Source organism: Felis catus, chromosome E1, assembly GCF_018350175.1.
Source record: "Felis catus isolate Fca126 chromosome E1, F.catus_Fca126_mat1.0, whole genome shotgun sequence".
In the NCBI taxonomy this organism is placed as follows: domain Eukaryota; kingdom Metazoa; phylum Chordata; class Mammalia; order Carnivora; family Felidae; genus Felis; species Felis catus.
In genome coordinates this window covers 33045259-33058722 of record NC_058381.1, presented here as the reverse complement: position 1 = coordinate 33058722, position 13464 = coordinate 33045259, and positions in this window count along the sequence as shown.

Sequence of the window (13464 nt, the reverse complement as noted above, 5' to 3'; positions counted from 1 at the left end):
AGTGGGTGAGCGTTCAGGTTGCTTCCAGACAAATGTATGATTGCATCATGTCCTCTAGTCTACCTTCCGGAGATTACCACTTCATCAAGGGCTCTAGAGCAGACCAATCAAGACATGATTTTTACATGTTTAATTTTCTAGAAATTGATTTTTAGTGTTCTGGAAATTTTTAATCGATCTATAAAATTCTACTTTCCTAGAAAGCACATTTAAAAAAAAAGTTTTAAAAAGCAGATGGAAGTAATTTTAATACTATATCTTATTTCACTATATCCATAAAATTATCTTTTCATTCTGTAACAAATACAAGAATGAGATATTTTCTTTTTTTTTTCTTCCCTGCCGAATTTTTGTAATCTTATAAGTATGATACCTTCACAGATACCTCAATTTGGGCGAGGCACATTTCACATGCTTAGTTGCCAGATTTGCCTGGAAGCTAATGTATGAGATGGTACAGCTCTAGAGAGTAATCTGTTAACCCATGTTGTTTCAACAATGGTAATTTGTATATAAATGAGCAAAATGTTAAAATCAGAAATTAATTCCATCTTGTTATGTCATGGGAAAATATGAATCATAAAATTGTGTTCAGTTTGGAAACATGCCCTTAGAGGCTTGATTTAGTATACAAAATAATTAATAAATAAAGGAACAATAAGATAATAGCAATCGTTCATTTATTGAACAGTCACTAAACTAAGGCATGCTAGGCAGTTCCATTTACTACTTAAACATTTCTGATACCGCAGTAGTGTTGTGTCCCCATTTTACAGCTAAGGGAGCGGAGGTCTAATGAGGCTGTGTAATTTGTGGAGGTTACACCTGTGGCAAGATGTGGGCAAGCTGGAATCTGAACTTATATTTGATGGACTCTAATTCCCAGAGAGCTTCCTCTGTGACTAGAGTAGGCAAAAAAAATTATCTTGTTTAGATTAGGATACAAAAAAAAGGGGAAAAAGGCAGAAAGGGATATTGTAGATACTGAGCACATGATGACGCTGAAGACAAAGGATAGAAATTAAGGACCAGAGATTTTCTTGCATCACTTTGAGGTTCCCATCTATTACACAGAAGATATTTTTCCATCTAAAAATTCTCTTCAGTCCATGTTTATGTGTGGAGGAACATCTGTAATTACGGAATTTACTCTGTCTTAGTTAAATTTAGAATGGCTTAATGGATGGCTCTCTCTAAAGCCTATTACTGTATATCTAAGGTCATCACAATATTAATGGTTTCTTAAAAAGGAAACTGTCTAAGACTACTAATAAGTACCATGTGTTATGCATATTTTATGCCAGTCACTTAAAATTTATAATGTATGTTGCTAAAACATTTATTCAATATTGATAGCTTATTTTATGCCACTTCTAATGCGTATTACAAATATATTAAATGGCTAAAATGCATACGCCCTTTCTATCAACATTCACTTACTGTTAATGCTTTCTAAAACATTCATGGAATAATAATAACCACTCACATTCGAAATTATTTATATCCCTCCTATAGTGAGCTGCTCATGCACCAAAGGCAACATGTTAATACATTAAAATTACTGTACAACAATTGCAGAGAAGAAAAGAAAAAGATAAGGTGGTAGTCTCCATAAATTAAAATGATAGCTTTTAGACTGGACATGATTTCTATCCGATGGTACCCATTTGGTAATCGAGGTACCAGTTATACAGGCAGAGGGTACACTGGCTTGTGTTATCTGAATCCTTGGGTGTTCTTCTTGTCTGTTCTTGTGATGACCACACCAATGCCATAAAAACAAGTAGACTGACCATCAGTTTCCCACACCCCTCCCTCCCCCCAGTAATAGATGCTTGGGTGAAAGTTAATAATGTTGCCAAAATGAAATCAGTGATTTGGAAGTATTTATTAAGTTATTCCAAAAACCATTGTTGGAAGACTAATCATAAGCCACAAAATGGCTAGGTTCTTGTGCTACAAAGGAGAATAGGATCTGGCCCCAGTGTCTGGGGGAGATCACAGTGATAAAGATAGACTTGAAGTCAAAATAAAGCAGGAGTTAGTATCATAGTTGTAAAGATCTAATAAACTCTGTAACACAGAACTAATGGAATGTAGAGAAGAAAGAGACCCAACTTTGGTAAGGAAACAGAGGCTCAATGCAGAAAAGAGCTGATAATTGGGCTGGGTCTTGAAAATGAATTCATAAATTTTTGTCTTTGTTCAAGAATGGCAACTCTTGAGGATAGTTGAAGCAGAGAGGGTCAGAAAAGAAACTAACTGGAGATAAAACTGGACGGTTAGCCTGGTGCCAGGAAGAAAGTAGTTTCATGTGTCCCACGAAGTCTTCTATCCTACTGGCAAGGGAGTGAAATTCACGCTTTTGAAATATATTGCTAACATCTTGGAGCTCTGTGTTCATATTTATGGTAACTGGTAATATGGAGGAGAAACGTGTTAGAGGGAGGACAGACCAAGTGCACTGAGAAGTAATAGAAGATAAATGAGATGTATTCCACAGATGTATGTGATGTAGACACACACATTTTGACCCAGGTATTTGTCTTTTTAATAAGGAGTCATGAAAACATTACTTTGGAAATAAAAGAGAAATCCATTTCAACTGCTGGATCAGGAAAATTAAGTTTGTTTTCATTTTGTTTTGTCTGAACAATGCGCATTGCTTTTTATAATGTCGACAATAACAGAAATGAGAAAGATAAAGAATGCAGGCTATTCATGGTACAGGAGAGCCTACCTGTGCTGAGAGCAGTTATATTTCTATGCCAAAGATGTTGACATTTTATTTATCACAATCCTGCCCAAACGTGAATCCACTTTGGATTAATTGCTTCCCAAACTGTATTTTAAATGTTGAAGCTGTAGTGAAATAATTAACTATGTGACCATTTATCATATCATGTTCTAATGCCAAAGGGACATTATGAGCAATGAGTATTTATCGATGTTCTAATTGTAACTGAGCAGCGATGCCCCTGTTTATTATTATTATTTTTAAACAGAATTTTAACACCTGGCATCCATAAAAAAATTTCCTTTTAATGCTTTCAGCACTGGGATCAGGTTGGCATTGAGAGCCCAAGGATTGCAGTGAATTAACCACCTTTGTGATGAAAGGTGAAGGGGTTGTGGAACTCCCACCTTCCCTAAATATAGGACAGGTTTCCCAACCTCAGTGTTATTAAGATTTTGACATGAATCATTGTTGGATGTTTAGCGGCATCTGTGATCTCTACCTCCTGTATGTGTAGCATTCACTTATAGATCTGACAACCAAAAAATGTCTCTAGACATTGCCCAGTATTGCCAGCGATGTAAGGTAACATTAAGACATCCCTCACTTCAGGGGCACCTGGGTGGCTCAGTTGGTTAAGCATCCAACTCTTGATTTCAGTTTAGGTCATGATCTCAGGGTTTAGCCATGTGGGGCTCTGAGCTGACAGTGTGGAGCCTGCTTGTGATCCTTTCTCTCTCCCCCTGTCTCTGCACCTCCTCCTCTCACACTTGCCCCCCCCCCTCAAAATAAATAGACGTTAAAAAAAGACATCCCTTACTTGAAAGTTGCACCAGGTTATTTCCAAAACCAGGATGATTGTTACCTATAGTGATGAGGAGGAGAAGGTGAATGAAAGATTTTGTATTTAGGGTACTTTAAATGTATTTTTTAGTTTAATTTTTTTTTAATTTTTTTTTTTAACGTTTATTTATTTTTGAGACAGAGAGAGACAGAGCATGAACGGGGGAGGGACAGAGAGAGAGGGAGACACAGAATCGGAAACAGGCTCCAGGCTCCGAGCCATCAGCCCAGAGCCCGACGCGGGGCTCGAACTCACGGACCGTGAGATCGCGACCTGGCTGAAGTCGGACGCTTAACCGACTGAGCCACCCAGGCGCCCCTTTAGTTTAATTTTTAAGCTGGGTGGCAGGTATATAGTGTTTCTTCATATTTTGGACCTTTTTGCATGCTTTCAGTAGTTAATAGTCTCAGAAAAAATGAGTACCTAAAAATAAGCTTATGAAAAGAGGCCCATCATGAATTGATCTTTGCATGCCTTTCCAGTATTATTTATTATTATTATTTCTTGATGCTCATCCTCCATTCACGGCGAACTATGTACAGTTCTTTGAGTATATAACTCTCTCTCTTTTCTGTATGGTTCACCTAAGGCCAACATCCTTTCCATTCATGTTACGCCTCCTAATTTTTCAGCCTCAAGTCAGAGCCCTCATACTCTAACATGTTTTCCTTCAAGTCTTTAGTCTGGAGAATGACAGTGTTCTGATTTCTCATAGCACCATTTCTCTGTCTCTGTGAATTCTTAAAACAATAGTTATTAACTCATTGGCACATTACATAGCTGGTGGAGGTTGGCACGGGGGCGCTGCTTAATATAGGTATTGAGGAACCCAGGTGCTGGAGGCTGCAGTTGGACCTGTGCCCTTACAATCACTGTGGCAGGAAAAAAGGGACATGGTGGATTCTGGCCTGGCTTGTTGAACTTCTAACCAGAAATGATCAAAGCAAGTCTATTCACATTCATTGACCAAAGCATCTCAAATGGCCTCTGCTAATTTCAAAGGGAATGGGAAAGTACAATCCTCACAATGTGGTTACAAGGTGAGAATGGGTGTGTGTGTAAAGTGTGTGAGGAGTCCTAATGACTACAACTATCATAACACTTTTCATGTGAATGAAATCATGAAATCATGATTGAATGATTGAATGAAATCATGTGAATCATTTACTCTCCTGTGCAGAAGTCTTGTGTTAATCATCTTGGTGTGTCTACCACCTTATCACACATTCAAAAGAATATTTGTTGCTTTGATAAGTAAACAGGATCTCACTAAATTTTGCTTTTAGATTGGTCATGCAGAACATAATATTTGTGAGTGACTATCAGGATCACGTTATTGGCTTGTTTTCCAAACATATCCTGCTTGATTGACTACAGGGTTATCAATCTATCAATTTTCAGAGCAGACCGTATTTAGTTTATTCTTCCCACAAAGGAAGGGGGAATCTCAGCACCTCTTCACTTTTATGTACCTGCCAGATGTTTGCTGGAAAGTGATAAGTCACATCTGTCTATTGGAGTGGTTTGTCTATGATCTAAGGGTAGGAGAGTCCATTTCTTTAGTTTTCTTGGCATAGATATTCACCGTAAAAATCCACACTTCACAGGGTTTTTCTAAGGTGATGGTTACTCATTTAAAATCTTAAGGATCTATTCCTTCTTGCAAATGGTTTACATGTTTAGCATCAAAAGAATGATTTTGCTAGAAATCCAATTTTTTTCTAAGACTATTTCTTAAACTATATTTCTTCTTATGCATTTTTTTCTTTTTTAAAAATTATTTTTAGTATGTTGAGAGGTGCTAGAAATGCATCATGTATTTGCTTTTTCTTTCTCCTTTGTGGTCATCTGTACTCTTGGATTGCACTATTTTAATATTTTAGGGAATTTGTGAAAGTTGAACTAAGCACTCTTGTCACAGGTAACTGATCTGATATGCAACATCCCATTAAAAACACATAATAAGCATCAATTTGATCTAAATATTGGAAGTTAAATTCATCACCCACTTACAAAAAGCATAATATAGTTGCTTCGTAAACTCTCTCAGTAGGTACTGAGACACTTTAGTACAACCCTATGAATCTAGCATCAAAGCCATACCTTAAAAACATAATCAGGATTAGCGCCTGTGCATCATCTTCAGGGCTCCCCCTTGTGGTGCGGGCCATCATCACCCGGACTGTGTGAGCAGTGGGTTTGTTTTCTCCATAGACTGTCGATTGATCCTTTTAAAACACAGTTTAGGAATATTACAGTCACAACAATCCTTTGGTAAAAATCCTCCAATGACTGCCCCTTTTCGCTCAGCAGGAAAACCAGTCCTCAGCATGGCAAACAGGGTCCTACATTAATTACCTGGCTCTGGGCCTACTTCCCTACTTCCTTCCATTCTCAGTCCCTTGTCTGTTATTTTATCGATATTTCATTGTAATTAATGGAAGTTCTCTGTCTGAAATAACTCCTTTATAAACTTAATTGTAACTACTTTTCCCATTTTTCAAGAAGGGAAAGTCTACCTTAAAGAATCACAATTCTTCTCTTAAATTTCCCATCCAAACTTGACTTTGTAAACTTACATATGGATTCCCAGATGCAGAAAAGTTATTTTCCCAAAATGAAAAGATTGTTTCTCTTGGCTTAGTTTGTAGGCATGTAACTACAGAGAGATTATGAAGGGTTGCTCTAACATGGGGTCATCAGTGTGGAGGGAGGATAAAATGCTGAAACCTACATCTGCAAGAAATCTCTCAATATTAATTCCTTGCTTAGTTTCCCCAGAGGCTTAACCACCGGGAAAAAGAGACCTAAAAACTTCTTGTAAGGAAGATAAAGATTTTGCTGGCATAGTAATACCCCATTAACTTAAACATATCTTTTAGAATATGATACCTAGTTAGCAATATTTGGTAAAATGTCATTAAAATTGCACATTTGAAATCAATATCTACTATTATCATATAGAATTTTCCAAATATGAAATCTATTAAGCATTTCTAAAAAGGTAGAATTTCATTAACTTTTAATTCATCATTAACTAATTTCATTATTCACATTAACTTTTAATTCATTCTTAACTAATTTCTCTTCTGTATTGAATAAGCACAGACGTGTTTTGACTGTCGTTGTTTTTAAAGATATTAATTCAGTCATCCAGTGTAGTATTTTAACAGTTTTGATAATAAATTTATATGTTCACCTCCCATCACTGATCTTTTCTTGATTGGAGTTTTTCAAGTGTTTCTTTTATACTCAGATTTATAGCTCATGCAAAGTAAATTGTAATAATCACATTGAAATATATCAGGATTTAAATTATAATTTCAGTGCCTTTGAGTTCTGAAAATGAAGATAAAAGAAAGAAACTGGCTTAAGAAGTAAACATTTAGAATTAATATGTATTTCCTATTGTTCCAGGGTTATAGTAACTCTCATTGTAAAAATCGTGTTTGACCCATTATTTTGAATCTGTAAAAAATGCTACATTATTCTTTTAACAAAAAAAAATTAACAGAAAATTCCAGCAGGGGAATTAGGCCAGGCATTTGTAAAGACCACCTCACCCTTTTTGTTTAATACAGCCATTCAGTACTTAAAATGGTAACATCATTCAGTGCCAGAATCTCTAACTTTGTATCAGGAAATGAAATTAGAAATTTCCAAGGCTCTGTGATCCACAACCCAGACTCTCTCTACCATCACCTACAAGGTAATTATATTGCAAATTTCTAAGAGTCTACAAAAGAAAATTCCTTTTATTTTATTTTATTTTATTTTATTTTATTTTATTTTATTTTATTTTACTTTATTTTATTTTATTTTATTTTTTATGTTTACTTTTTACAAAATTCATTATAAATAACTCAATTATAGAATAACTTTTAAGGAAGCTTTAAAATCATGCAGAATAATAGATTAAAAACTGCCATGAATGTGACCAAACGAAAAAACCTTCTTTGTTCTTGACCCCTCCAGTAAGACTTGGCCATTTTAATCTGAATACTATGAGGCTGATTCCAGTACCTCATCTATCAGTATGTTACAGCTTTTCCTTCTCTTACTCAAGAGTAGCTCAGTTTTCTTGCTCACCCACTACCTCCTCCCAATACTCTCCCATATATAATTTTCATTCCTTGTTTTACCTTCCCCCTTCCCCTGCATTTCAGTGAAAACAGTTGTTGTTTTGTCCCCCCACCCCCCCAGAGTTGACTTAAAATTAAAGAAAAGACATTACACTTCTCTAAATTCATTCTTTCTTTGGGACAGCTGGTTGGCTCAGTCACTTAAGTGTCAGACTCTGGCTCAGGTCATGATCTCATGATTCATGAGTTCGAGCCCTGTGTGGGGTTCTGTGATAATAGTGGGGGGACTGCTTGGGTTTCTCTCTTTCTCCCCCTCTCTCTCTGCCCATCTCCCGCTTAGGCTTTCTCTCTCTTAAAATAAATAAATAAATAAACTTAAAAAAAATAGCAAAGATTAGGGCACCTGGGTAGTTCATTTGGTTAAGCATCCAGCCATTGATTTCAGCTCAGGTCATGATCTCATAGTTCGTGAGTTCGAGCCCTACATCGGGCTCTCTGCAGTCAGCATGGAGCCTGCTTTGGATCCTCTGCCCCCCTCCTTCTCTGAACCTCCTCTGGTCACACTCACTCTCTCACAAAAACATTAAAAAATATTTTTTTCTTTTCTAAAGTGTATTTATTTATTTTGAGAGAGAGAGAGAGAGAGAGAGAGAGAGAGAGAGAGAGAGAGAGAGAAAATGAAAATTTGGAACAGATTCAGCACTGTCAGTGCAGAGCCCAGCCTGGGGCTGGAACTCACAAACAGTGAGGTCATGACCTGAGCCGAAACCAAGAGTCCAGCACTTAACCACCTGAACCACCCAGGTGCCCCTAAAAAAAAGAATAAAAAATTTAAAATCATTCATTCTTTGATAAGATATTTCTTGAAATTCTAATATGTATAAACATGGTTTAGATGTTGTGCCTTTTTTGACAAAATCTATACCTGGAATAAAAAGCTAATAAATACTGAATATTTGTCTGTAAAAAGTGAATTTTAATTTAAAATGGAAATGACAGTATGAAGAAAGGAATGAAAAATGTATAGGAAAACCCAGATTCATACTCCACTTTTCTCAGTGCATATAGTTTTAATTAATAAGTGATCACTGTTTGGGCTACATACTGGTACAGGCACTATCTGTTTACTATTCAAAGTGATAGAATACGGTAGATATTACCATGTTTATCTCAAATTGTGGAGAAACTTTGGCTTATTGCCCAACATGGAGGTAAAGCTGAGTTTTTGAATCTTGGTCACTGGAGCCCAATTCCTGTTCTCTCTGCCTTCTTTATCTCCGCAACATTACAAAAAGAACTTTTGTTCCTAAATATGTAGACAGTCTCTTTAGGCTCTTCGTTGAAGAAGGGGCCAGGAGAGAATAGAAAGGGACATCATTATGTATTCAGCTGTAGCAGGCCAGATAAATGAACTGCAGTTGCCCGCCTGAGACAGCAGTGCCCTAGATTTAGTGATTTAACACAAAACAGAACAACTAGTCAAGAAAATGATGTGGTTAGAGTATGTGATGAGACAGTAATAAGAGGAATTTGAGCTGTCATGACCCTTTCACTACCTAAAAGCTATGATTACTTTCCCAAATGCTATGCCAGTAATGTATAAAAACCAAGGTAGGGAATAAAGCCTAAACTCCTCAAACGTGGCACATTGTAGAGTATTTCCAGCTATACAGTGGTCTTAACACCTTCCGGATCTGAATTTCATCTAGGATAGGGTTCAACAAGAGACCATGCCCAACCATGAAAAACATTGGTATTTTGTTTTTTGGGTTTTTTTTTTGTCATTATTTTGAGAATAACATTTGTACAATATCGCTTACAGCTGTTTCTCATGTGCTATTTTTGACAGGAGTTTTTAAGTCTCTTCAGGCAGAGGAAACAAAGCTGCTTCCATTGACAAGGAAGGCTCAATGGAGGGTGGGGGGAGAGGGACAGATTTTCAGCTTTGCCTGTGTCCAGCCAAATGTCTCTCTTTTAAGTTCAAGGTCTCATTGTTCCTCATCGGTGCCCTAACTTGAACATGAATGAGTTGGTGAGCCTGGGCATTCAATGGATGGTCAATAAACACATAATTTATTTATAACTACCTAAAACTGGAAACAACATAAATATCCCCCCATTTGGTGAATGGCAGAATAGTTTGTGGTTCATTCATAAAATTAAACATCACTCAGCAATAAAAGAACCAACTACTAACACACGTAATACGATGAATTGATCTTAATGCCTTATGCTAAGTAAAAGAAAGGCTGCATAATGTGTGAATCTATTTATATGATGTTCTGGAAAAGTAAAACTCTTGTAAGAACAGAAAACAGGTCACTTGTCAGGGGCTGGAGGTAGGGGGAAAGATATGCTCTAAAAAATGGTTACAAAGGAATTGGGGTGGAGAGGGTACATAAAACTGCTCTATCCTTTATTTAAAAAATACAGTTTCCAAATGAGATATTTCTACATAGCCAATGAGATGGCTAAAATTAAAATGACTGTCAATACCAGTTGTTACTGAGGAACAAGTAGAACTCTGAGACATTTCTATGACTAATGTTTTTCTATTAGTAATAAAAAAAATCATACAACCACCAGGAAAACTGTGTGGCAGTTTCTGATAAAATTAAACGTAGTCATCACATGGCCCAGAATTCTCAATCTTAGAGCCAATCCAAGAGAAATGAAAACATATGCATATACAAGAACTTAAACAACAATCTCTCCTAACAGCTTTATTCATTATAGCCCCATACTGGAAACGATGCACATGTCCATCAGTGAGTGAATGGATAATCAAATTGTGGTGTATTCAGTGAATGAAATACTACTCAGGAATATAAATGTACAAACTAATGACAAATACAACATGAATAACCCTCAAAATATTATGCTGATCAAAACAAGGCAGCCATAAAAGAGTCATGCTCTTTTAATCTGAAACGTTATTTCTACTTGAAACTGTAGATAAGAAAAAAAATTAAATTATAATTATAGAAGGCATATCTGTGGTTTCTTAGTTGTGGATGGGTTGGGAATTGAATGGAAAGGGAAATAAGGAAAACTTTTTGAATGACAGAAATCCATTTATCCAACTCATTACATCTCCTTAAACTGGATTTAGTTTATTTTATGTAAATTGTACTTCAATAAAGTTGATTTGTAAAACATATTACCTATATAGTGTGAGTATCCCCATAATGAGTATTATAAATATTGTTTATTGGTTGATGTTGTAGCTGGGGGACTTGTTAGAAGCAAATACTTTAACAGTTCAAGAAGATCACTTCTGACTTTGGTGATTTATGGTGTGGAAAGTCTACTAAAAATTATCCCCCAAAGAAAAATCATAATACACTGTGGAAATAAGAGGCAGACTCAAGCAGATGTGACAATGAGAAGTATATTACTCCCAAGAACTTGAGATAATAAATATGAAAGAAACCATTAGTAGAAGGAATAAATAAACTACAAAACATCACTACCAAAAACAAGACAAAAAAATCGGCTTCCTTAGGGAAAAAATAGTACTAATAAAAATAGTAATTTAAATAAATTTAAAGAATGATTAGGAGAGCATAAATAAGAGGTTAGGTAGGTATAATTCAAGAGAATCAGTGATTTGGAAGATATAATGAGGAAATTGCCCGATCAGTATTCAGCATAGAGAAATTAAGCATTAAAATTATAAAAAAGAATTAATAAACACATGGAGAAAAATAATATTTTCCAATGTCTGTATGAAAGAAATTACTAAACAAGGGAAAAGAGAAAGTAAGTAGTATAAAGGGATATTACTAGATTGTACTCTATAATTAAAGCATGGATATATCCACAAGACAGAGAAGCTATACTAACATCCAAAAAGTATTCAGGATTAAGCATATTATCTTAGATAAAGAGGCCTTTTCATAATTACTTTTTAAAGTCTGTCCATTAAGAAAATACAACAATCTGAAATGTGTGTGCAACTAGTAACAAAACTTGAAATACATGAAGCATAAACTGATAAAACTAAAAGAAATAACAAGACAAATCTGCAAACATTTAAAGTTTCCTCTCATAACTTGCTAGAACATGTAGAGAGAAAGGATACATAAGACTTGAAATACTATGGCAACCAAATTAATCTGTAAAACAGTTTTATACAAAACCTTTAAAACTGCGGATTTTTTTTCCTTCCGATCTATGAGGAGCGTTCATCACAAAAGACTGGAAATGTTTAGAAATGTCTTGAAAAATTTAAAAGCATTGTGTTAATTTCCATGAGGGTTTTCTCATGGGAATTAACAGAATACAATGAGAATAGATCTCTCCTAAAATCCCTATTTGCAGCTTAGTCAACAAACTTGTAAATGACCCACAGATTAATGAAACCCAAAGAAAATTAGAAATATTTGAACTGCATAAATACTAAAGCACAATATTTAAGAATCTGTGGGGTATATTTAAAGCAGTGTTTAGTGAGAAGTTTAGAGATTTTAATGCCTATTTTAGAAAAAAAGATGTTTTTACAATAAAAAAAGGTAGAAAAATGAGCAAATTAAACCCAAGGTAGGTAGATGATAGGAAAATCTAATAAAATAAATTGAAATAAAAACAGCATGCAATTATATTTTTAAGAAGCTATGCATTATTTTTTAAAGATTAATAAGAGTGATAAAAGCTTAGTGTTCCAGTATTAACATTCTGAATAAAAATGACCCCCAAATTTAAGAAGAGAAAATGACCAGTTATCATGCTACTGATGGTGTGAGTAAGGAATTTGGACCAGGGAAAGTAAGGAAGATTTGCTTTCCTTCCACTTCCACTTATTTGTTGGGATGGCTCCAAAGTTGGGAGACAGAATCATCTGCAAGATTGCTCATCCATGTGTCACTCATATTTGGAAGACCCAAACATAAAATTCGGTCTGAGAAAGTTAATGATAAGGAGTCTTGGTTTGGACTGTCCTTAGTATATGTGCCTTTTCTTTTAGCAGGTCATGCTATGATCTGAGTGAAACAGAACAGGAAAAGAAACCTGAAGGGAAAAATTATAACCACACAAAAAGGCAGTTGGGAAGTTTATAAATGACAATCAGCAGAGTTATTCATGGCTGAGATTCCACAGAGCTCTAACAGGAGCAATTTATAGATAATGAATCTGATCTTGATTCTGTGCAGAATGTTTGGATATGTTTATTCTTCTAGAAGGCTTTTAAAGAGAGAAACCTTAACTAAAAGTCATTTTTCGGCTGCATATCACAATCACTCACAAAGAATATATTTTTCTTTTCTTGGAGACACGGATGGTAAAATCTGGCCAAGAGCTTATGTCCCTCACCTGTAAATGTGGTCCAGACAGAAACCTGAATTGCAAAAGGAATATATTCTATACTTTTGTGCAGGAAGATGGAGAAGAGAAGAAAGGAGAAATTCAAAAGAAAAGTAAAGGAACAGGTTATAAAAATTGTGAAAAATGAAGAAAGAGTGAACATAACATTATGTTGTAATCAAACGTAAATGAAGACCAGATTTGAAAATTCCCTGAGCAGACAAAACCAGTTAGTCATACAAGCAAAGCTTAATTTAGCTTATTTTGCAAGACAAATGAGATTAACTTGACCTGGGTCACCTCTTGCTTATGCCTCTGAAATCCTAAGTGAAACTTAAATAGTTACGCAGAATTGATATGAGGTAACCACTAACCAATTCCTTTTCTTTTAAGGAAAATCTAGTAATTTTTTAATGTTTACTATTTTTGAGAGAGAGACAGAGACAGAGACCAAGCAGGAAAGGAGCAGAGAGAGAGGGAGGCACAGAATCGGAAGC